At 38.8% G+C, this 25,574-nt stretch overlaps 1 protein-coding gene and 2 non-coding genes across 9 annotated transcripts in view; all 3 read right to left on the bottom strand.

The window, feature by feature from the left end:
• elk4.S (ELK4, ETS transcription factor S homeolog) overlaps nt 1-25,574 on the bottom strand; it is a 301,246-nt gene that overhangs the window by 13,917 nt on the left and 261,755 nt on the right. The gene's annotated exons all lie outside the window — the stretch shown is intronic.
• Nucleotides 9,588-9,659, bottom strand: trnaw-cca. Its single transcript has one exon. It is a non-coding gene; the product is annotated as a tRNA-Trp (tRNA).
• On the bottom strand, nt 9,952-10,023 carry trnaw-cca. Its single transcript has one exon. It is a non-coding gene; the product is annotated as a tRNA-Trp (tRNA).

The raw sequence follows: 25,574 nt of genomic DNA on the forward strand, positions 1-25,574 counted from the left end.
GCATATTACAGTAACGCCAAAAAATTGAAGTGTCCTAAACTAATGAAAATATAATGTACAGTTGTGCTGCACTGGTAAAACTGGTGTGTTTGCTTCAGAAGCTCCACTATATTTTATATAAACAAGCTGCAGCTATGTGTAGCTATGGGGACAGCCAGTCAAAGATGAAAAAGGAGAAATGGCACAGGTTACACAGCAGATAATAGATAAGCTCTGTAGTATACAATGGGATTCTTCAGAACGTATCCGTTATCTATGCTGTCTATCTGTCCTGTGCCTGAATGGCAGCCTCTACGGCTAGACAGCAGCTTGTTTATATAAACTATAGTTATTTTTTGGAAGCAAACAAACAAGTTTTGCCAGTGCAAGAACAGTATACTGGCGAATAGAGTCAGACTGAGCCGGCGGGACACCGGGGTAAAAAAAAACCTGTTGGGCCCCACCGGTCCAGATCTGCACCCTTCACCGCTTGGCGCTTCTTCCTGCTGCAACCTCCCTTCTTCGGACTGGCCTCTGCAAAAACACAGTGCGCTTGCGCGAACGCACGTGCAACAGCGTAGGGGCCCATAAGACAGCGGCCCTGGGCCCCCAGCCCGCACCTGAGTAAACCAGACGTGATATCAAAGTGGGAGAGGCAGAAAAAAACATTTTATAAAAATGACCCACAAACCCACCAAGCCAAATTAAATGTATGTGGTAGGATATTTGTGAATTGTGTATATTGTTTTGTATCTTGTCAATTGTATCTATTCCATCCATCTCTCAGGTAGTTGGAATAATGCTTACGTATGGAGATACATACATGTCATTTATAGTTTGTTTATTTTTCCTCAGCACATCCCTTAAGTTTTTCATCATGTGGGCTAACCCCACCGTAAAGGCCATTAATTCAGCAATTCATCATACAAAACAAAGGAGGCCATCTCCATTTGTAATTTATAGTATTAATACACAAAGCATGATGTGCCTTTTCTACTCCAAAAACGTTTGGCTATAATTTGTGGTAATCATAGTTTAACAAGAACAGCCTTGTAGAGTACCAAACTTCTGTTTTCTGAATGCCATTGTCAGAACAATCCACAGATTCCAGTTAATTTGTAAAGTTTCCACACATGCACTTGGCATAACACAAATCATCACCCATTTTAAAACCTTGCTGGTATAAAAGAAAGATTTTGGGAAAACTGGCTTCAATACTTTAAGGGTTAGTTCACGCGAGGAGATTTGGGGGAGATTTTGCCGCCTGGTGACTAATTGCCTCTTCTGTGGGCGACAAATCTCCCCGAACTGCCTCCGCGAGTCTTCCCATCCGCTATAATGAAAAGTCGCCTAAAGAAGCACCTTCTTCAGCTTGATTCAGATCATTTAAATAACACACAAGTTACTTAATTTGCCCTCTGAGCCCTGTTCACTTAATGTCACACTTCAGCACAACATGCACAAATGAATGAAGAAAAAAAAAGTGTGCTTACATGATTCTCAAACAACATTTCCTCGTCATCACTTGAGAACTCCACAGCTTCTTTATCTTTGTGGAAAATGTGTTTAGTGTATAGCTCTAAATAAGCAGCTTTATGCTGGTCACCCGAAGGAACAGGTATATTATGAGAAATTAGCAAATTTTTTAATTGGTCTTTGGAGAGTTGAGAATGGCCTCCTGCAGTAGACGGCATGGCTGACGAGTTGGAAAGGAAATAACTAGAAGCCTGAAAGGTCAGACAGCTGCTTGTCCTGAAATCTACACTGCTCCCATAGGCAAATGCCTTATTTTAAAATAGCATTACGTGTTTGTATGTGTGTGTACATTTTCCATAAATTGATATGCACGGATTAGCAATCTTTCTAAAACTTAACGGCATTTCATGCAATGAACAGATAAAAAATTAGAAACAATACAAAAAAATCCTAATATGTACAGTTGGACAGTTTATTTACACAACGCAAAGTCACAATGAGAAATGTATTGATAAATTGTGACTGGTGTAAATGTGCTGAGAGAGTGCAGAAAAATGTGAGCACGCTAGGTATGTTGTAAAAAAAAAAAAAAAAAAATTAAATTGTCAATTAACCCTTTAAGTGCCAGCAGAATTTCACATTTTGGTTACGCGAAATGCCAGCCGTTTTTGAAACATTTTGTGCTCTCTCACTTTAGGGGCATTTTCTGAGGGGAAACTTATAGTTTACCTAGGAAAAGTATACATTGTTTTTTTCGGTAGAAACTGAGCTTTCTAAATCTGCCTGAGTTTTCATGTATTTCCACCTGTGCAAAAAAATTTATAGTGCTAAATACCAAAAAAAAATGAAAAATTACCATTTTTCATCGTATATCAATTTATACCAGAAAAATATTTAATTTTACGGATGAAAATCCAACTGATTTGGAAAGCCTTATGTCTCTCGAACGTGCCAATACCAGATATGTATAGTTTTAGGGAGATTTCGGATTTCTGTACAGCAAAAACTCCCGGCAGTATATTACCGAATTTTGAAAGCACTAAGGCAGAAAACGGCATGCTTTAGACTCCAAGGCAAAAAATCCTGAAACTGTAGGTTTACCCCAGAAAACCATACATTTTTGAAAAGTACACATTCTGCCGATTACAAAATGGGTAACTATGTCTCTCTACTCCCAACTACCAAACATAAAACCTTGTCTGAATATAGCGGTTTTTCAACAAAAAATTCAAAATTCTGAAAAATCATTTCAAAGGTTTTATTTTGCTGCTCCGCATATCCCAAACTATATTAGGTACCAAGAAAAAGCACCTGAAATATGATTGCCAGGGGTCCACTGAACAGTTTGATACCCATTATGCATAGGTTTACCAAAGTATCTGGCATTTAGAGACACCAATATGAAGTTAGCACATCCAAATTGTTCAGGACTTTACTTCAGCTACTGAGAAATCAACACTGACTGCATTTTTGTGGGGTAAAAACACAGAAATATATGTTTACCCCCCAAAACCCATATATTTTTGGAAAGTACACATTCTACAGAATCTAAAATGGGTACCCATGCCTTTCTGCTCCAAACTACTGAGTCGCAAGGCTTTCCCACAATTGTCGGTTTTGGTGAAATATCTGAAAATTGCCTCAAAGCTTCAACTTCCCAGCACCATATCACCCATGTATCGTTACGCACCAAGAAAAAGCACCCTAAATATGATTGCCAGCGTTCCTCCAAACAGTTTGGTGGCCATTGTTCATAGGTTTACCAAAGTATCTGGCATTTAGAGGCCTCAAAATGAAGTTAGCGCATACAAATAGTCCTGTGGGTAACTTCATCTAATGAAAAATCAACACATTGACTGCATTTTTGTGGGGTAAAAACACAGAAATATATGTTTACCCCCCAAACCCACATATTTTTGGAAAGTACACATTCTACTGAATCTAAAATGGGTACCCATGCCTTTCTGCTCCAAACTACTGAGTCGCAAGGCTTTCCCAAAGTTGTCGGTTTTGGTGAAATATCTGAAAATTGCCTCAAAGCTTCAACTTCCCAGCACCATATCACCCATGTGTCATTACGTACTAAGAAAAAGCACCCTAAATATGATTGCCAGGGTTCCTCTGAACATTTTGGTGGCCATTGTTCATAAGTTTACCAAAGTATCTGGCATTTAGAGGCCCCAAAATGAAGTTAGCGCATACAAACAGTCCCATGGGTAACTTCAGCTAATGAAAAATCAACACATTGACTGCATTTTTGTGGGGTAAAAACACAGAAATATATGTTTACCCCCCAAAACCCATATATTTTTGGAAAGTACACATTCTACAGAATCTAAAATGGGTACCCATGCCTTTCTGCTCCAAACTACTGAGTCGCAAGGCTTTCCCACAATTGTCGGTTTTGGTGAAATATCTGAAAATTGTCTCAAAGCTTCAACTTCTCAGCACCATATCACCCATGTATCGTTATGCACCAAGAAAAAGCACCCTAAATATGATTGCCAGGGTTCCTCCGAACAGTTTGGTGGCCATTGTTCATAGGTTTACCAAAGTATCTGGCATTTAGAGGCCCCAAAATGAAGTTAGTGCATACAAATAGTCCTGTGGGTAACTTCAGCTAATGAAAGATCAACACATTGACTGCATTTTTGTGGGGTAAAAACACAGAAATATATGGTTACCCCCCAAACCCATACATTTTTGGAAAGGACACATTCTACAGAATCTAAAATGGGTACCCATGCCTTATTGCTCCAAACTACTGAGTCGCAAGGCTTTCCCAAAGTTGTCGGTTTTGGTGAAATATCTGAAAATTGCCTCAAAGCTTCAACTTCCCAGCACCATATCACCCATTTGTCATTACGTACTAAGAAAAAGCACCCTAAATATGATTGCCAGGGTTCCTCTGAACATTTTGGTGGCCATTGTTCATAAGTTTACCAAAGTATCTGGCATTTAGAGGCCCCAAAATGAAGTTAGCGCATACAAACAGTCCCGTGGGTAACTTCAGCTAATGAAAAATCAACACATTGACTGCATTTTTGTGGGGTAAAAACACAGAAATATATGTTTACCCCCCAAAACCCATATATTTTTGGAAAGTACACATTCTACAGAATCTAAAATGGGTACCCATGCCTTTCTGCTCCAAACTACTGAGTCGCAAGGCTTTCCCACAATTGTCGGTTTTGGTGAAATATCTGAAAATTGCCTCAAAGCTTCAACTTCTCAGCACCATATCACCCATGTATCGTTATGCACCAAGAAAAAGCACCCTAAATATGATTGCCAGGGTTCCTCCGAACAGTTTGGTGGCCATTGTTCATAGGTTTACCAAAGTATCTGGCATTTAGAGGCCCCAAAATGAAGTTAGCGCATACAAACAGTCCCGTGGGTAACTTCAGCTAATGAAAAATCAACACATTGACTGCATTTTTGTGGGGTAAAAACACAGAAATATATGTTTACCCCCCAAACCCATACATTTTTGGAAAGTACACATTCTACAGAATCTAAAATGGGTACCCATGCCTTATTGCTCCAAACTACTGAGTTGCAAGGCTTTCCCGAAGTTGTCGGTTTTGGTGAAATATCTGAAAATTGCCTCAAAGCTTCAACTTCCCAGCACCATATCACCCATGTGTCATTACGTACTAAGAAAAAGCACCCTAAATATGATTGCCAGGGTTCCTCTGAACATTTTGGTGGCCATTGTTCATAAGTTTACCAAAGTATATGGCATTTAGAGGCCCCAAAATGAAGTTAGCACATACAAATTGTCCTGTGGGTAACTTCAGCTAATGAAAAATCAACACATTGACTGCATTTTTGTGGGGTAAAAACACAGAAATATATCTTTACCCCCCAACCCCATATATTTTTGGAAAGTACACATTCTACAGAATCTAAAATGGGTACCCATGCCTTTCTGCTCCAAACTACTGAGTCGCAAAGCTTTGCCAAATTTGGCGGTTTTGGTGAAATATCTGGAAATTGCCTCAAAGCTTCAACTTTCCAGCATCGTATTGTCCATGTATCATTACCAGCATAAAGCATCCTAAATATAAACATATGGGTCTACTAAACAGTTTGATGCCCAATGTGCATAGATATACCAAACTATGTGGCGCACAGAGACCCCCAAATGACAATATGTATAGACATTTTCACGGCTGACGCGCTGGCTGCTGCAATATAACCACCCGGTGTGTGTATTATGCGACATTAGACCACCTAACAGTACAGAGACCCCAGAAAACCATATATTTTCAGAAAGTACACATTCTGACGAATCCAATATGGGTAAATAAGTGTTTCTACTGCAAACTGCCAAACTGCAAAGCAATGCTGAACATAACGGTTTTTATCAAATTTCTGAAAATCGTCACAAAGCTTGAATTTTACCCCATTATATGCCCCACATTTCGTAACTTATAAGCATAAAACATCCTGAATATGAACGCCAGGGGTCTACTGAACACTTTGATGCCCAATATGCATAGATATACCAAACTATGTGGCGCACAGAGACCCCCAAATGACAATAGTGTATATACATTTTCACGGCTGACGCGCACTGGCTGCTGCAATATAAGCACCTGGTGTGTGTAATATGCGACATTAGACCCCCCCTAACAGTACAGAGACCCCAGAAAACCATATATTTTCAGAAAGTACACATTCTGACAAATCCAATATGGGTAAATATGTGTTCCTACTGCAAACTGCCAAACTGCAAAGCAATGCTGAAAGTAATGGTTTTTATCAAATTTCTGAAAATCGTCACAAAGCTTGAATTTTACCCCATTATATGCCCCACATTTCGTAACGTATCAGCATAAAACATCCTAAATATGAACGCCAGGGGTCTACTGAACACTTTGATGCCCAATATGCATAGATATACCAAACTATGTGGCGCACAGAGACCCCCAAATGACAATAGTGTATATACATTTTCACGGCTGACGCGCTGGCTGCTGCAATATGAGCACCTGGTGTGTGTATTATGCGACATTAGACCCCCCTAACAGTACAGAGACCCCAGAAAACCATATATTTTCAGAAAGTACACATTCTGATGAATCCAATATGGGTAAATATGTGTTCCTACTGCAAACTGCCAAACTGCAAAGCAATGCTGAAAGTAGCGGTTTTTATCAAATTTCTGAAAATCGTCACAAAGCTTGAATTTTACCCCATTATATGCCCCACATTTCGTAACGTACCAGCATAAAACATCCTAAATATGAACGCCAAGGGTCTACTGAACACTTTGATGCCCAATATGCATAGATATACCAAACTATGTGGCGCACAGAGACCCCCAAATGACAATAGTGTAAATACATTTTCACGGCTGACGCGCTGGCTGCTGCAATATGAGCACCTGGTGTGTGTATTATGCGACATTAGACCCCCCTAACAGTACAGAGACCCCAGAAAACCATATATTTTCAGAAAGTACACATTCTGACGAATCCAATATGGGTAAATATGTGTTCCTACTGCAAACTGCCAAACTGCAAAGCAATGCTGAAAGTAACGGTTTTTATCAAATTTCTGAAAATCGTCACAAAGCTTGAATTTTACCCCATTATATGCCCCACATTTCGTAACGTATCAGCATAAAACATCCTAAATATGAACGCCAGGGGTCTACTGAACACTTTGATGCCCAATATGCATAGATATACCAAACTATGTGGCGCACAGAGACCCCCAAATGACAATAGTGTATATACATTTTCACAGCTGACGCGCTGGCTGCTGCAATATGAGCACCTGGTGTGTGTATTATGCGACATTAGACCCCCCTAACAGTACAGAGACCCCAGAAAACCATATATTTTCAGAAAGTACACATTCTGACGAATCCAATATGGGTAAATATGTGTTCCTACTGCAAACTGCCAAACTGCAAAGCAATGCTGAAAGTAGCGTTTTTTATCAAATTTCTGAAAATCGTCACAAAGCTTGAATTTTACCCCATTATATGCCCCACATTTCGTAACGTATCAGCATAAAACATCCTAAATATGAACGCCAGGGGTCTACTGAACACTTTGATGCCCAATATGCATAGATATACCAAACTATGTGGCGCACAGAGACCCCCAAATGACAATAGTGTATATACATTTTCACGGCTGACGCGCTGGCTGCTGCAATATGAGCACCTGGTGTGTGTATTATGCGACATTAGACCCCCCTAACAGTACAGAGACCCCAGAAAACCATACATTTTCAGAAAGTACACATTCTGACGAATCCAATATGGGTAAATATGTGTTCCTACTGCAAACTGCCAAACTGCAAAGCAATGCTGAAAGTAACGGTTTTTATCAAATTTCTGAAAATCGTCACAAAGCTTGAATTTTACCCCATTATATGCCCCACATTTCGTAACGTATCAGCATAAAACATCCTAAATATGAACGCCAGGGGTCTACTGAACACTTTGATGCCCAATATGCATAGATATACCAAACTATGTGGCGCACAGAGACCCCCAAATGACAATAGTGTATATACATTTTCACAGCTGACGCGCTGGCTGCTGCAATATAAGCACCTGGTGTGTGTATTATGCGACATTAGACCCCCCTAACAGTACAGAGACCCCAGAAAACCATATATTTTCAGAAAGTACACATTCTGACGAATCCAATATGGGTAAATATGTGTTTCTACTGCAAACTGCCAGTTTATCCGCATAAACCATCCTAAATATGAACGACAGGTGTCTACTGAACACTTTCATGCCCAATATTCACAGATTTACCAAACTATGTGGCGCACAGAGACGCCCAATTGGATATATAGTAGATAAAATTTACAAGACATAACAAAATAATACAGAAAGTGTGAAATTCAAATAAAATTACTAAAATCCAATAAAACCACAAAAATCTATGCTTTTTTTTTCAGACTAGTGTAATCAGACATCAGAATTACAGTTTGAATATTATAGCTTGGCAAAATAGGTTTTACGGACAGAATAAAGCAAGCAACAGTTATGCAGCGCTGAAAATGCAATAAAATGGCTAACAATGCACCAAAATCCCTAAAATTTCCAAATAATCACCGAAATAACATACAAAAGGTATTGCACAGTACGGTTAGCGAATACGCTATTCGCAAAGGCAATAAAACATTTTTTTGAGCCAAAAACACAACAATGCAATATGAAAAAAAAAAAAAAAAAGCTACACAACAGTGTATGTGTGTGCGCATGTGTACAATTGGTAAATTGCATGTTATGTGCATGTGTTTGTGTGTGCAAGTGTATGTACCCCCCCCAAGTGTGTGTGACCCCCCTGATCCCCCAAAAAATGTATGTGAGTGTGTGTAAGTGTAAATCTAAGCATGTATTAGTGTATAAAGTGTGTGTAAGTGTATTTTGTGTGTGTGTTACACTAACCTGGGGTGTGTAGCTGCAGATCTGTGTCCATGATGGCAGGAGGAGTGGAGAAGCAGGAGGGAGTCGCCAGATCCGTTGATCCGATGCGTGGGCGTCGCTGGAGGGACCCGGAAGTGCAGGCAGCAGCGCGCAGCCACGTGCGTCTGTTGCGTTTTTGGGGGCCCCTGGACGATCGCGCCTCAGGAGCCCCTTTCCCACCCACTCCGCTCGTTGCCTAGGGGGTTGTGAGCGAGCGGGGAAGGAGCGAGCAGCATTTAAAGCCGCTCCTGAGCTCCCCGCACGCTTATGCTGCAGAACGTAGAATCTACGTTCTGTGGCATTTCAAGATACTTTTCCACAGAACGTAGATTCTACGTTCTGTGGCACTTAAAGGGTTAATGATGGTTGGACTGTGAGCAGGGGAATGTTTTAAATGGATGCTGCTCTAGGCACTAGATTACCAACTGCACCCCCTTCAGCTACAGTCACATGAGCAGTACCGTTTGATCATGTGCAGTCCCCTTTTCATTAAAGGATTTAGCTGCAAAGTCAAGCAGTGGTCTTTTTTTTTTTTTATAAATATATATAGTCACTCTAGCCGTGAGGCAAAATAACCATTGTCACACTAGGGATTAAGCTGCAAACGTTTTTATCACTATTGACAAATATCTGTTATGGTTCTGTTATACAAATATAATATTGTTATTAAAAAAAAATAAAAAAAAAGTGACCCCGACGTGATTCGAACACGCAGCCTTCTGATCTGGAGTCAGACGCGCTACCGTTGCGCCACGAGGTCCACAAGGTAATTCTCTATATGGAGAAACTTAACTAAACGTCTTACACTTTTCCCTCTGTCAACATATCGTTATTATTCATTTGTCTATCGTTTGTAATGACGCCGTACAAAAGGCACAACTCCCACTTCATTATAAAATACACAAAACCACAGAAACCCTCGACTTGTAAAGAATCAATAACCCAATGTAGGCATCGAACCACAGAAAGATTTTCGACTCAAACTTAAATAAAAACGAACCTTCCGCAAGTGTTAACCAGTAAAGAGACAATTCATGCGATAAAAAAACATTTGACCCCGACGTGATTCGAACACGCAGCCTTCTGATCTGGAGTCAGACGCGCTACCGTTGCGCCACGAGGTCCCTGCTGCTACACTCGTTTCTAAAAGCAAACCCATTGAAATCAACCACGGCGTTTGTTTTCAAAACGAAATACAACAGAGTAGGCCACCTCCTCCCGAAAACTATGTGTACTGCATCTCTTTTCCCTAGTACAGAGATTTAGGTCGCTGCCCCCTCTCCCATCAAACCCCCACAGAACCAGGCCTCTCACCTGTAAACATACAGCGTCCGAGTTCCTTTAGCACGTTTACGACACGCTATCTGTCTTCGCTTTCAACAGGCCCGTGGGCTAAACCATACCTTCAAACACATCACAACACTAGTAAACAAAAGCACCACCCCATTTTTGTATATAACAACGGGGTGGGAATGTGAACAAATTATCGGTGTACCTCTGCTGTATATAATTCTTTAAAGTATTGCATTGACTAATCGTTGCGTTCGCAAAATCTCCCCCCGCCCAAAGACTGAAATGGGTGCGCCCAGCAGGTTGGCGGGTCACATGAAAAGAAAGGGCGTTAATTTGTGGAAGTTGTGTGGGAGAGGTAGACGCAAGACTTTTTAGTGTTTGGATATGAATAAAATAACTCTGAATTACCATGTGTTTGAATCGCTGACTGATTTCTGTGGTAAACCCGGAGGAACATGCGCATGCCTAGGTCCCAATGGTGGGGAGGCCTCTTTACAGCCTAACCCTAGCCTGGAATCTTGCTCACACTTTGTTTTACATAGTCCCCTATGTTGTAGTGCGTTCGCTTGTATCTTAGACTTTGCCTAATAACATGCTATTTAGATTTTTTTATTTGAGACATGCACTCACCTTACAAATGCAGGAGTATGAAATAGACATTGGAAAATAGCACTCACAGCTCGCTGCACCTCTCTCCAAATGTTATTCCCACATACTAGCCAACGCACCAAAGCAACTCACTCCCTTGCTGCATGGTAGATGACTGAGCTGACATACTAGAATCCCAATATACGAATACCTGGTTGGAACTAAAGATAAATTAATGAGATTCAAATGTCTGCATAGAACGTCTCACTCCCTCAAATACTGCAAAATGTCACCACACTCAATCTATATGGTTTGGACTTGCCATGAGATACACAGAGATTCTGGAAATCTATCTCTGACCACCTCACAAATGTTACTCAAGTGTAAATGCTACTCAACTAGGTCACAGACTTTGCACCTACTAGAGAACTAGCATAATAAAGCTGGCCATAGACGCAGAGATCCGATCGTACTAATCATCGTACAATCGGACTTCCCCATCTCCCGACCTGCCACTAACCATTCAGATCAAATAAAGTAGTAAAATAACAGATCAGCCGATGTTCTGCCCCTGACAGCAATCGTACAAAAGTTATGTCCGACCAAAGCTAATGACAGTCTCCCACTGAAAATCGTACGATCGGTAATACATGCAGAGATATTACCCGCAGCCGACAGAAATCTTTTAACCTGTCCAATCGCCAAACGACCCATCTCCGCCGGACGAAAAATGTCGGGACTCTCCACACACGGTCCGAAAATCGTACGAATCCTCGATTCGTCCGATCAGATCTTTGCGTCTATGGCCAGCTTAACACCAGTGCTGAGTGAAACCCACTCCCATGACAATATCATCCTCCACCGTGCTACCCACCTCTGCCTCTTTTTTTATGTTCTGGGGTAGCAAATATATCACCCTACAATTCCTGTCATACAACATGGGTGCCGTAGGTATATATATGTTGAACTCAGTGTACTATTCAATTCCTTTTCTTGCTATTAAACAGCAACTCTGTTGATTTACTGCCTTTACTTTTAATTTTCTGATACTGTACTGCCTCTACCTTTAAAGAGATACTGACACCATAAATTAAACATGTTTACATCTATCATAACATTCTCTTTGCATGCTATTTATAATTTTTCCCTAAAAGTATTTGCCAATGCTTTTGCATTACCTAGCAGATCCCCAAATTTTTCTATGAAAGGGCTGCCATGTTTGTGCAGCAGGAGTCCATTTGCATTAGAAAGTCTAACTGACAGACTGAAATGGGACAGTCAGGTTGGCAAAACAGTCAGGTTTAGAAACTTCAGATAACAATTACTTACAAAAGCAGTGAAAAATGGTCAACATGACCTATAGGCAAATTTTAATGTACTTTAATATTTTGAAGAGATGCTTTTTAGTGTCAGCATCACTTTAATACCGGTACTCAAAAACATTTGTATTTTATTTATTTAAAGAGCTCTTTAAAAACAGAAACACCATAAGAAAAAAAAAAAGCAGATTGGAGCTTTGGTTTTCCTAACCATACATTTGTTTTATCAAGTAAAAGTTATACAGGTATTGGACCTATTATACAGAATGCTCGGGACCTGGGGTTTTCTGGATAACAGATTTTTCCATACTCTGCATCTACATATCATAAGTCTAATAGAAAATCATGTAAACATTAAATAAACCCAATTGGCTGGTTTTGCTTCCAATAAGATCAATAAGATATCTTTGGATCAAGTACACACTGCTGTGTTATTATTACAGAGAAAAAGGAAATCATTTTTAAAAATTTGGATTATTTGATTATAGTGGAGTCTATGGGAGACGGCCTTTCTGTAATTCTGAGTTTTCTGGATAAACAGTTTCCATATAATGTATTCTGTATAATAAATATCTGGCTTGTATTGTGGTCAATATGCATAGCTCAATTGTTACCTGCTTGTGAGATGCTGTCAGATGTCATACCTTTTGTGGAGTGTCATTTTCTATTTGTGATGCCACAACTGTGTGAGTACTATTGCTCTTTTTTGACTTCTGAAAATTTTTGGAGTAGTGCTTCAGTTTTATGCAGTGCAACTAGGGAATGTATTTGGAAGGGGGAAAAAACAGACTAAAATATACTAAATATAGCCTGTTTCTATGGTTACCGGCGCAAGGAGTTTCCTCGGTGTAGAATGATGCATGCATCTATTCTAAGGTGTATTTGTGTGCATCTTGATTTGAGTGTATGTACATGTCTGAATCTCTCTTGATGAATGTCTATTATGAATGTCTCTGTGGTTATTTGTCTAGATAACTGGTGGATCTCTGTACTAATATTCCTTTAATTAACAAACCAAAACTCTTTTTTACATGTATATTGTCTATCTATTTATCTATAAGCTTAGGAGGTTTGCTAGCTAAGGTTTTTTTTTTTTGGTTAATTTGGATCACCATCGCCTGAGTCTACAGGGTATTCTTTTGATATGAGTCTGGGGGAGGCATGTGTAAGAGAGGTATATGTGGCCCTCAGATAGTTTCTATACAACTTTGTCTAGCCTTCTTAGACAAGAAACACACCTCAGGTCAACGCCACAATGAAAATGAATAGGAGAATGTGCAGTTTGATGCTGTGTAGTGGGAACTGTCACCCAGACATAAAACGCTTATAATAAATGTCCATTTCATATTAAACACGAAACCCCAATTATTTTTAGTAAAACATCCATACCTGTTGTAAATGTATTTAAAAATCTGAGCTGTCAATCATATATTGCCAACCCCACTTGTATGCCTCAGGTGCAAAATGGTGCCTGTCTGCTAATAATTGTTAAAAAAAAAAAAAAATTAAAAGCTGTAAGTGGGAATTCCAAGACTGAAGGAAACAATATTTAAATAATTTATAAAGACTAACTAGCTCAATACAAAAGAATTTGGAATTATCTCTTAGGCTGACAGGTCTACTTTGAGAATTCTAAAAAGGATACTGTCATGGGGAAAAAAGTTTCTTTCAAAATAGTGCTACTCCAGCAGAATTCTGCACTGAAATCCATTTCTCAAAAGAGCAAACAGATTGTTTTATATTTAATTTTGAAATCTGACATATTGTCAGTTTCCCAGCTGCCGCCAGTCACGTGACTTGTGCTCTTATAAACTTCAGTCACTCCTCACTGCTGTACTGCAAGTTGGAGTGATATCACCCCCTCCCCCCCCAGCAATCTAAGACAGAACAAGGGGAAGGTAACCGGATAGTAGCTCCATAACACAAGATAACAGCTGCCTGGTAGATTTAAGAACAGCACTCATTAGTAAAATCCAGGTCCCACTGTGACACATTCCGTTACATTGAGTAGGAGAAACAACAGCCTGCCAGAATGCAGTTCCATAGTGCAGCACTGTTTCTTTCTGAAAGCACATGACCAGGCTAAATGACCTGAGATGGCTGCCTACACACCAATATTACAACTTAAAAAATACACTTGCTGGTTCAGGAATGAAATTTTATATAGTAGAGTGAAAATGCTGCATGAATTATTTCATACTGATTTCTTTATTCATCTGATTCAAGCTACCATAATGCCATTGGCACATGAAACCTGTGAGATTGGCTAACTCCCTCCTAATGGTCTGGCAAGGACCATTAGGACACGCCCACCAATCACTTAAAGGAGAAGGAAAGGCTTTGTGCAGTTGGGGGTGCCAAATGTTAGGCACCCCAATGTGATTGCATTAACTTACCTGAAACCCCGGGCCAGTGCTCCTAGTGGGAGGGTACCATATGTCATGCAATGTAATTTTCCTAGCACACACCTGTAATTCACCAATACTGCAATGGTGGTGCTGTTTTTTTGTTGGCCCTGCCGGGTCACTTAGCAATGCATACGTGTAGAAACGGATCCGCACACACTCTAGATCAGGGATCCCCAACCTTTTGAACCAGTGAGCAACATTCAGAAGTAAAAGGAGTTGGGGAGCAACACTAGCATGAAAAATGTTCTTGGGGTGAAAAATAAGTGCTGTTATTGGCCTTTTGGTTGCCCCTATGTGGACTGTCAAACTACATTGAGACTCTGTTTGGCAGTGGACCTGGTTTTTATGCAACCAAAACTTGCCTCAAAAATAAGCAGCTGCTTTGAGGCCACTGGTAGCAACATCCAAGGGGTTGGAGAGCAACATGTTGCTCGTGAGCTACTGGTTAGGGATCACTGCTCTAGATTATGCAGTCGGGGAACGGACCCCTATTTTTGTTGATTTGTTTGGTGACATAATAAAAGGGGTCCATTCCCCGACTGCATAATCTGGAGTGTATGCAGATCCGTTTCTACACATATGCGTTACCATATGTCATGGCCATTATAGCAGCTGCAGGTGAAATGTCCCATTTGCTTTTAACCTTATTTAAACAAAAGGAAAGCAGGTCAGTGGGTTGTACAGTTAGGCGGCTCCTGCAATGCCACCCCCCAGTGCTTACCTTTACTGCTCTGGGGGTCCAGGAAGGGAACAATAGTAGTCTCTGCACTAGAAAACATAAATTTGGCTCATAAAGTTACAATGAGCTGCATTTTGCAGCCCCTTGTAACCTGTCTGAAAGTATCGCAAGTTTCTCATTTGTGCAGCACCCCTATATGCAGTGTTGTGGACAATAGTACTTTTTTTTATCAAGCCAGTGAAGCTGTACTATCAGATAGCAAGGTGGTTTTCCTGTTACTCGTGTTACTTGAAACCAAGCAGTACTGTTAAAAATAAATAATTTTTGTTTTGTGGCAAAACTTTTCCCTCAGGGACTCTTTGGATATTTATTAATATTCTTGTATTATGACACAACTTTAAGGAAAACTATATGTTCAGAATAAATAATTAACCAACAGATAACCATTTAATATAAAAATAAATTAACTATTTTTTATACTGTTTTTATTTTGTCTCTTAAGGTGGCCATACACGGGCCGATAAAAGCTGCCGACAGACCAAGTCGGCAGCTTATTGGCCCATGTATGGGGCCCCCCCCCGACGGGCTTCCCCGATCGAGATCTGGTGAAAAGTCGGCCAGATCTCGATCGGATGGGACAAAAAATCCCGTCGGATCGCGGCCGCATCTGTTCATTGATGCGGTCCGGTGATCCGACCCCCATTCCCATTCGTTAGGATCCAATCGTTGGGCCCTAGGGCCCACGATCGGATCAGCCCGATATTGCCCACCTCAGGGACAGTCCTTGAGTAACCCACAGCCCATCACAAAATGATGGCTTAAAGGTGGCCATACACGGAGAGATCCGCTTGTTTGGCGATGGCCACCTTTAAGCCATCATTTTGTGATGGGCTGTGGGTTACTCAAGGACTGTCCTTTATGGACATTTATGCAACCCAGTGAGCCAAACTTTTTAAAACACAGCAGCTAGTTTAAATGAAAGCCCATACACATACTTGCCTGACATTATTAACCCTAGATCTGCTGGCAGAAATATTGCTTTGTTTGCCCTCAAAGACTATAATGAAAAAATTACAGGGAATACTTAGATTTCAGATACAGACTTCTGTGAGTTGTTCCTTTCTACCCTGTTAAATCAGCATTTTAGGTTGTTGTAGAAAAGTTGCATAACTTTGTATTTTGTCACCTTTAGGATTTAAACATTTCCCATCATTACCATTACTCCGAGTACTGGTATATTATTATTTCACACTCGTAATTTTTAGAGATATTTCTTGGTTCCTGTAGGCTCCTGTGACTACTTCAGCAGGAAAAACTATGAATCTATCTCTCTTACTATACAGTATATGGTGAGTCGCTGGGTTAATTCTGTGATTAAGAATCATTGTCCAATTTCCAAAATTGTTTTTTATACCTTATAATAACAACAGTGGTCATACATGTCTTCTCCTATTGCAAAGCAACTACACATACATATCATTTTCAATACATTTTAATATTAAAGCATAAAGTCAGTCAAAAAGAACAAGTTATGTTTACAATTATTTTATTTCTGAAATTCAATATATGCTTTACAGGAAAAATCAGTATAAATCTTAAATTATCCATTATCTACATAACATGGTGGTTCACCCAATACATTATTTAAGATACTTCACCCTGCATATAACCTCAGATTATTGGGTATAGTTACTGTGTAAGAAAGTAACTGTGAAAAAATTACCTGCTAAATTGGGAGGATGAGTCTTCATAACTACAAAGAGCAAGTGCATGATTTAATTATTCATGGCTGTGGCACATAGTGGTAGTGTGTTCTACATAAGGTCCAAATTTTAATTCTCCAAACTTACTGCATGTTCATTATGCAGTAAATACACATTTGAAGACACCATACATCAACTGTGGGATTATAAAACTGGATAAGCATAAAGCACATATTAGGATAAAAGTTTATAAAAACAACCCATTATTAAATCGTTAAAATAATGCTTGAATAAAACTTTTTTAACTAAATACAATATTACTAATTTGTGGGAAAATGTATGTATGTGTAAAGAAATATAAAAGTGGTCTTTGACAGATTCATTCACCTGGGCAGAATTGCAGTTGTTGTTAAGGGCCCAGGCCCGGATTTGTGGAAAGGCCACCAAGGCCCTGGCATGCTGCCAAACCACACCCACATTGGATTTAGAAACACTGGTGATGCGCAGGAGATACGATAGTTTTTTAAACTTCCCGTGCGCCAATCCCCAGTGCTCCAAAAATGTACACGAATAAAGGGGGGGGATGGGAACGAAGAACGACAGCAGGCCTAGGGGCTCCCCCTATGTAAATCCGGCCCTGTAAGGGCCTGGTAAGGGGCGGGTGTCCTGAATACAGTGCTGCCAAAGGCAGGCAGTGTTGTAGTCAGTGGGGTAGCGACAGCTCTCTGTGCTTTAAAGGAATTGTTCAGTGTAAAAATAAAAACTGGGTAAATAGATAGGCTGTGCAAAATAAAAATGTTTTCAATATACAGTAGAACCTCCATTTTACATCCCCTGATTTTAAGTTTTCCCACATTTTACATTGTTGTTTTGTGGTCCCACCTATATATTATGCATAATACATTTCCCTGATTTTGCATTTTCCTGGATTTTACACCATCTTTTTCTGTGACTGGATGTGTAACATAATAGCCAAAACACTACTTCCTGCTTTTCAGCTCTCTTGGTTTACACTAACTGGTTACCTTGGTTACCAGGCAGTAACCAATCAGAGACTTGAGGGGGGGGGCACATGGGTCATATCTGTTGCTTTTGAATCTGAGCTGAATGCGGAGGATCAATTGCAAACTCACTGAACAGTTATGTCCCATGTGCCCCCCCTGCAAGTCACTGACTAGCTCAGAGTTATAGAGCTGAAAAGCAGGTAGTAGTGTTCTGGCTGTTATGTTAGACATCCAGTCACTCCAACCTTCATACATTACATTTTCAGCTAACTAACTATATTAGAAACATTCTTTATTTTGCACAGCCTATCTATTAACACAGTTTTTATTTTCACACTGAACTGTTCCTTTAAAGGAGAACTCTGGCTTCCAAACCAAAATTTTATAAAGAGGCCCACATAACACATAAACCTCTAATATACCCATCACAGTTACCTGTTTCTTCAAAAAGTATGAATAAATGCCATTTTCTATGCTAAAATCCAGCTGTTTAAAGGAGAAGGAAAGGTTAAAACTAAGTAAGCTTTATCAGAAAGGTCTATATAAATACAGCAGCAAACCCTCAAAGTAATGCTGCTCTGAGTCCTCAAAAAGTCAAAAGAAACACAGCATTTCTTTCCTTCTATTGTGTATACATGGGCTTCTGTATCAGACTTCCTGTTTTCATCTTAAACCTCCACGGCTAGGGCTTGAGCATGCTCAGTTTGCTCCTCTCCCCCTCCCTCCTCCCTGCTGTAATCTGAGCTCAGAGCTATGACTGAGCAGGGAAACTCAGACCGGATGTGATGTCACACCAAGTGCAAATGGCAGCTGTTATCCTAAACAAACAGAGAGCTTTTAGAGCTGTTTACTCAGGTATGGTAAAGCATTCTACAGAATAAATAGTGTTATAGCTTGCACTATTGTGGCTAATCTATTGACAATAAATTGCTTCGGGACCTTTCCTTCTCCTTTAACAGTTATTCTCTTTCTGCATCATTGAAAATCCTGGCAGGGAAGGAGGGACTAAACACTGATGTTACAAACTTCCCCACAGCTTACAAACAGCATGTAGGAACAACATAACCCACAATGCATTGCACTGTAATGTTCCGTTCCTTATTCAAATCACGTTTGCAGGGAATTGTGGGGTTTGGAGGATGCAGGGAGATGGCTGCTGATACAAAGTAAGACAGTCAGCCAGCTCAGCAAAGTAGTCAGAGGGATCAGCAGGGGGCTAGGCTTAGGGAACTGTTCCAAACCATTAACAATCACGAAAAGTCTGCATATTCTTTGATTGATGAATATTGCAAGTTGTTTAAAAATTATGTTTACTTTTCAAAAAGCTTACGTTATGTTTGTGTGGAGTTCCCCTTTAAATATGCAAATGCAAAGGATTATAATGAGGTGAATTATTATGCTGAATCCTTTGCAAAGGATTGGATATTGGGTTGAATTCAAAAACTAAGAAACTTTAATCTATGAACAAAGATTCCTAGACTGAATTTATTTTTAAATGTATTTAATATGAAGTATATATAAGATATATAAACAAGTTAGGTTCAAATATAATTTATACCAACCCTGCCAACTGACTTCTAAATGCTTGTGTCCCTTTTATCATCTATCAATCTACCATTGGACTTTAACATCTATGTGCAGCTTCCTAATTGGGCGGACTCCTGCAAAACTTACCTCAGATGTTTTGTTAACTGTCATATACTTTTCCTGCATTGTATAAAAATAAATCATTTCCCTCTTGAACTGTGATATTTCTCTACAGACTTTAATGTGCCATGTCTCTACAAGGATTGCTGTCTTCATATTTTAAGAATTAGTGTAAAGGGTGCTTATTTGACCTCAGCTTTCACATTCCAGTGAAACAAATATGCTTTGCTTTTTGTCTCCCTGAGAACCGTTGAGCTCAGATATCTACATGACACTTGATCTCTTTAATATTTATCTCCTCTGTATTAGAATTTACAGTACAAGTAATACTGCATGTCTTTAAACAGACACCCCAGACGTATGGGAGAAGTTTTTATGTAGTCTTCTTTATTGTATTTGAAGTGATTATAGTGACCAAGTTTGTGATTTTCATGGTATGTCAAGTAATTTTATCTGTAGGATTTGTCTGTGATTTACCTCACTGGGGTGAATTATGGTTACAACTGCTTGACATTATTTACCCTGTCTGTTGTAATTATGGGGGGAAACTGTTGTCACTGTGTACCAAAGCAGGGACATACACACCATTGGTGATTAATTCCACAAGAACAAGCTTAAAAATACATTTGATAGTATGTGTATTATCTCACAACTGTTTGTCCCATTGGAGAATGTAGATGTTATATTTAGTGGTTATTAGCCAGAGCAAAAATCGGTCATGCCACTGCCCAAGGAGTTAATTCACTCTGGATGAATTTAATCTCCTAGTGTGACTTTACAATTAGAGAAGAAGGGAATCTGAAAAATTGGATTGATTTGTATTGAGTCAATTGCTGTAAATAGGTAGTTTTTTTTCTATAAAAAATCAATATGTAATTAATATTCAACATTAATTGTATGGATATTCTGTATCAAGCTTGAATTGTTTAAACCAGTTTTATGTAGGATTAAGTTTTGAATTTGGCTCAATCTCTTTTTGGAAGATCTGTATTTTCTCAAATCTTTAGTGCTCAACAAAACTGATTCCAAATGAATTAAAGCAGTCTGGTCCTTACAGACGACTGCACTCTGCACCTCTTGCTGAACAAAAATCTCACACAAGGTGACAGTGCTGTTCACTTCATTTAAGGGCACATTTACTAAGGGTCGAAGTGAATTCAAAGTGAATATTCGAATTCAAAAACGTTGAATTTCGAGGTAATTTTTGGGTACTTCGACCATCGAATAGGCCAAATTCGACTTTGACTTTGATTCGAAGTGAAAACGCTTCGACTATTCGACCATTCTATAATCGAAGTACTGTCTCTTTAAAAAACTTTGACTTCGACACTTCGCCACCTTAAACATGCGAATTGCTATATTAGCCTATGGGGACCTCCTAGAACCTATAGTCAGTATTTGGCTACGTTTTGAGAAGTCAAAGGATTTTTTTGTAAAATCATAAGATAGTTAAATCATAGTACTGTCGTATGATCTTAAAAATCCTTCGACTTCGAATGTCGAACTAGCCTATTTGATGGTCGAATTTTGAAGTTTTTTTCACTTCCAAACTCGACCCTTGATAAATATGCCATTAAGTGCAAGGGAACCCTGTAAATTACAGGGTTCCCTAATATTTTGCATTCCGTATAACTCTTTTTCCAGGGCATGCCCATGAGCTGTCTGCCTACTACCCTCTCTGTATGCAATGCAGATGAAAGTAGGGTTCCCTGCTCTGAACCTCAGAATAGCAGGCTGGTTTCTGAGAAAATGCCTGATTAAAATGAGACAGCTATCTGCATACCATTTCAGTTTCTCTCTCTACGGTGCCAGAGAGTAAAGGTTTGTTTTAGCCAAACTCAAAGTCATTATTACAGATTATTGAGTATTTTGTGGGCTATTATACCTAACATTTGCAATTGGTCAATTGGGTTAGACCAAGTACTGGCACAAGGGTGCTGCTAGCAGCTGGTCAACGCCACAGTGTGGGTTAGACTAAGTGCTGGTGATTTCTTTCTGTGTTTCGTGTACAGATTGCAGCCAAATATTACCTATAGCAATTCAGCGTTTAAATCAGGGAATTATTTACAGGTGTATGTTAATGGACTGGGGCTTGTGTTTCTGTGTTTCATATAAAGATGAATAAAATCAGCTGTAACATCTTGAGAGAACACGTATAACTGTCAATTGTAATTCCCTAATTAAAAAAAAGAGACCATAGCAGCTGAAGTTGAACAAAAATAGTCATCTGACCATTCCTACTAGTCTACATCATTTTAAAAAGACAAAAGGTTATAAATACCCCTCTAATACAAACTATGGCTATAGTAACCATGATGCAATGCAATGTCACCCAAAAATATCAGCACATTTTAACAATAGTTAGCGTTTTTTGACTAGATATTTTTTACATTTTTGATCTTTTGCATTAGAAGTACTAGTATCCATCTTCTTATCAGTCAAATCTATGGTGTCTGGCAGGGCTTAATATAAGGTCTCTAACAGCCCACCATGCCCTCTCCAAGACTGGCACATGTGCAGTGCATTTTGCGTACTGTGCAGGCAATGACTGCAAACACTTCACCGCTATATTTAGCCAAGTGTCCAACCAGCAGCAACAGGGGAGATTCTTTTTTTAGTAAGTAACTTTTTTAATACATAAACACATGTGTTGCTACCCTAAAGTTGACGCCCATGGCATGGGATGATGGGTGTATATATATCTATATCGCTATACATGCTTCACTAAATAAATATTTTCATTTTCAAGAATATCCTGGTGTTGCTGGTTATTTTTTGGAAAGTATATATATATATATATATATATATATATATATATATATATATATATATATATGTATCTATATATTTCTGGTCCAGAACTAGGGCTAGGCAGAAGAGGCAGCTGCCTAGGGCCTGGGCAGCTACCTCTAAAATAGTCTACTGCCTACCCCTAGCGGGGTTCACACCTCTTCCTCCCCTTCCTCCCCTCTGTCACCCACTCCTTTGTCACTCTCCCCTCCTTCCTCTCACCATTCCCGCCATCCGTCACGTTCTCCTCCCCTTCGTCCAACCAGCAGCAACAGGGGAGATTCTTTTTTTAGTAAGTAACTTTTTTAATACATAAACACATGTGTTGCTACCCTAAAGTTGGCGCCCATGGCATGGGATGATGGGTGTATATATATCTATATCGCTATACATGCTTCACTAAATAAATATTTTCATTTTCAAGAATATCCTGGTGTTGTTGGTTATTTTTTGGAAAGTATATATATATATATATATATATATATATATATATATATATATATATATATATATATATATATATAAATATGTATATATATATTTCTGGTCCAGAACTAGGGCTAGGCAGAAGAGGCAGCTGCCTAGGGCCTGGGCAGCTACCTCTAAAATAGTCTACTGCCTACCCCTAGCGGGGTTCACACCTCTTCCTCCCCTTCCTCCCCTCTGTCACCCACTCCTTTGTCACTCTCCCCTCCTTCCTCTCACCATTCCCGCCATCCGTCATGTTCTCCTCCCCTTCGTCGCTTTCTCCTTCATCTGGCATGCGGGGGGAAAGGGTGTCCGTCCGGGTTGCCTAGGGCGCCCTGCCAGCCTGGCTCGGCCCTGATATATATATATATATATATATATATATATATATATATATATATGCACACACACACACACACATATATATCTATCTATATATATATATATATATATATATATATATATATATATATATATATATATATATATATATATATATATATATATACGGTCCTGATGTAATGTTTATTTTTTTTACTACACTGGGATGAATTCAGACATTTTGAGTTGCATTAACAAATAAATAGTGCACACTGCAAATGAACAGCAGCATTAATAGAATTTATTTGGCCCCTCAGCAGATTAATTTTATGGCCCCCAATCCTTTGGTAATAAATAGTTTTTCTTAAAAATATATATTAAAACTTAATATCAGAATCCCCTTATGTCATCTGTGCCCTGTAGCAGCTGCTTCCACTATAGTTACACCCTTGCTAATGAACATACTGTACTTAATGATTTGTTTCATTAATAATGATGAATAACAACCAGTACTAAACAAATATGCAGAGTAACTTTACATTGATCACTTTGCAGTGCCCCTTAATAATACTTTAGAACAGTTAATAGCATATGGATTTCAAATAAACGTATATTACAGTTATAGGCAAATTCTTACAAGGCTGCTAGAAACCATTTTCTGCTGAGAAAATTAACAGCGAACAAAAGGAAAACAAATACCACTTTTATTAAGCCAGGACAATTTTTTTAATATGTTTAAGAAACCTTGAAATTAGGAGAGAGAACTCTTTTAGCCATACTTAATTCAGCTGTACACTGCCTGTCATGCTTAATATTTCTTAAAACTATATATTGATTACTGTATCTATTTAAATCATTCCTCTCCATATACTTTGTATTTTACATGCTCTGTATATGTATTATTGATTTTAAAGCCTCGGAGCTGAAGTCATCCTGAAAAATTAATTTGTAGTGAAAACTAAAAACTGCTTATATGTGTGGGGTCCAGCCCTCATTAAATAGTTTTGTCATATATATATATATATATATATATATATATATATGTCATATATATGGCGAATACCATGAAGTCTGATAGCCCTGCATAGGGATCAGTACTGTAAGGACACTTGAATTAAACCACAGCACAGTGTGTGTGATATGTGTGTGCGTGTGTGTGTAAATCCTTGTAATCTATTATTTTGAATACAGGGTTCTTGGAGCCAAAGTTTTTTTTGTAAATTGGTTCACCATACCTTAAGGGGCAGATTTACATATGGTCGAATATCGAGGGTTAATTAACCCTGGATATTTGACTGCCGAATATCGAAGTCGAAGGATTTACCGCGAATAGTTTGATCGAATGATTAAATCCTTCGAATCGTTCGAATCTAAGGATTTTAATCCATCGTTCGAACGATTTTTCTTCGACCAAAAAATAGTTAGAAAGCCTATGGGGACCTTCCCCATAGGCTAACATTGCACCTCAGTAGGTTTTAGGTGGCGAAGTACAGGGTCGAAGTTTTTTTTAAAGAGACAGTACTTCGATTATCGAATGGTTGAATATTCAAACGATTTTTCAATGGCAATTCGATGGTCGAAGTAGCCAAAAAAAACATTTTTTTATTCTATTCCTTCACTCGAGCAAAGTAAATGGGCCCCGAAGTGTTTCAAAAAATATATACATTAATATAAATAAATAAACATTAAATAAACTCATTAGGTCTATGCAACCTACTTAAGGTCAAGTACAAGTGTCTTTTCATTATTACAATAAAAAGGTAAACAATTAAAAAATTGTATTCTTTGCTTAAAATATACTCTTTGGGGCAGATTTATTAAGGGTCGAAGTGAAAATTTTAATTCGTATTTTTTAATTTTTTTTGTCAAAACTCTCAAATTCGAATTGTGAATTATCCAAACCTCATATGTGTTTTAATTCTAATTCAGATTTTGAGATTTATCATACTCCCTATAAGAACTTCAATTTGACTATTGGTCACCTTAAACCTGCTGAATTGCGGTATAAATCAATGGGAGAGGTCCAGGGATCAATTTGGTGATGTTTGCAGCCTTTCTGACATTTGTATCAAGTTTTTTTAATTTGATTTGAGTTTTTCTAATTGAAATCAAAATCGATTTGAATTTTCAGGTCGATACAATTCGTCCGAGCAGAGAAAATTCTATTTTATTAATACATCTAGATTGGTCAAATTTCGAATTTATGGGAGTTTATGGAAATTTTAAAAAATATGAATTCGAAATTCGACCCTTGATAAATGTGCCTCTATGTGTGATGGCCTTCCAATAAAGTGTTTTCTGGATATTGGGCTTCGAGGTAAGATATCCAATACCTGTATGCACTATATGGATACTGTTTTTTGTTCCTGCTACAAAAATAGTCATTCAGTTTACAATAACTTACCTTGAGAGTACAACAATTTAAAATTATTGTATCCAAATTTAGTAAAAACAT

This window comes from Xenopus laevis, chromosome 2S (genome assembly GCF_017654675.1).
Source record: "Xenopus laevis strain J_2021 chromosome 2S, Xenopus_laevis_v10.1, whole genome shotgun sequence".
NCBI classification, from domain to species: domain Eukaryota; kingdom Metazoa; phylum Chordata; class Amphibia; order Anura; family Pipidae; genus Xenopus; species Xenopus laevis.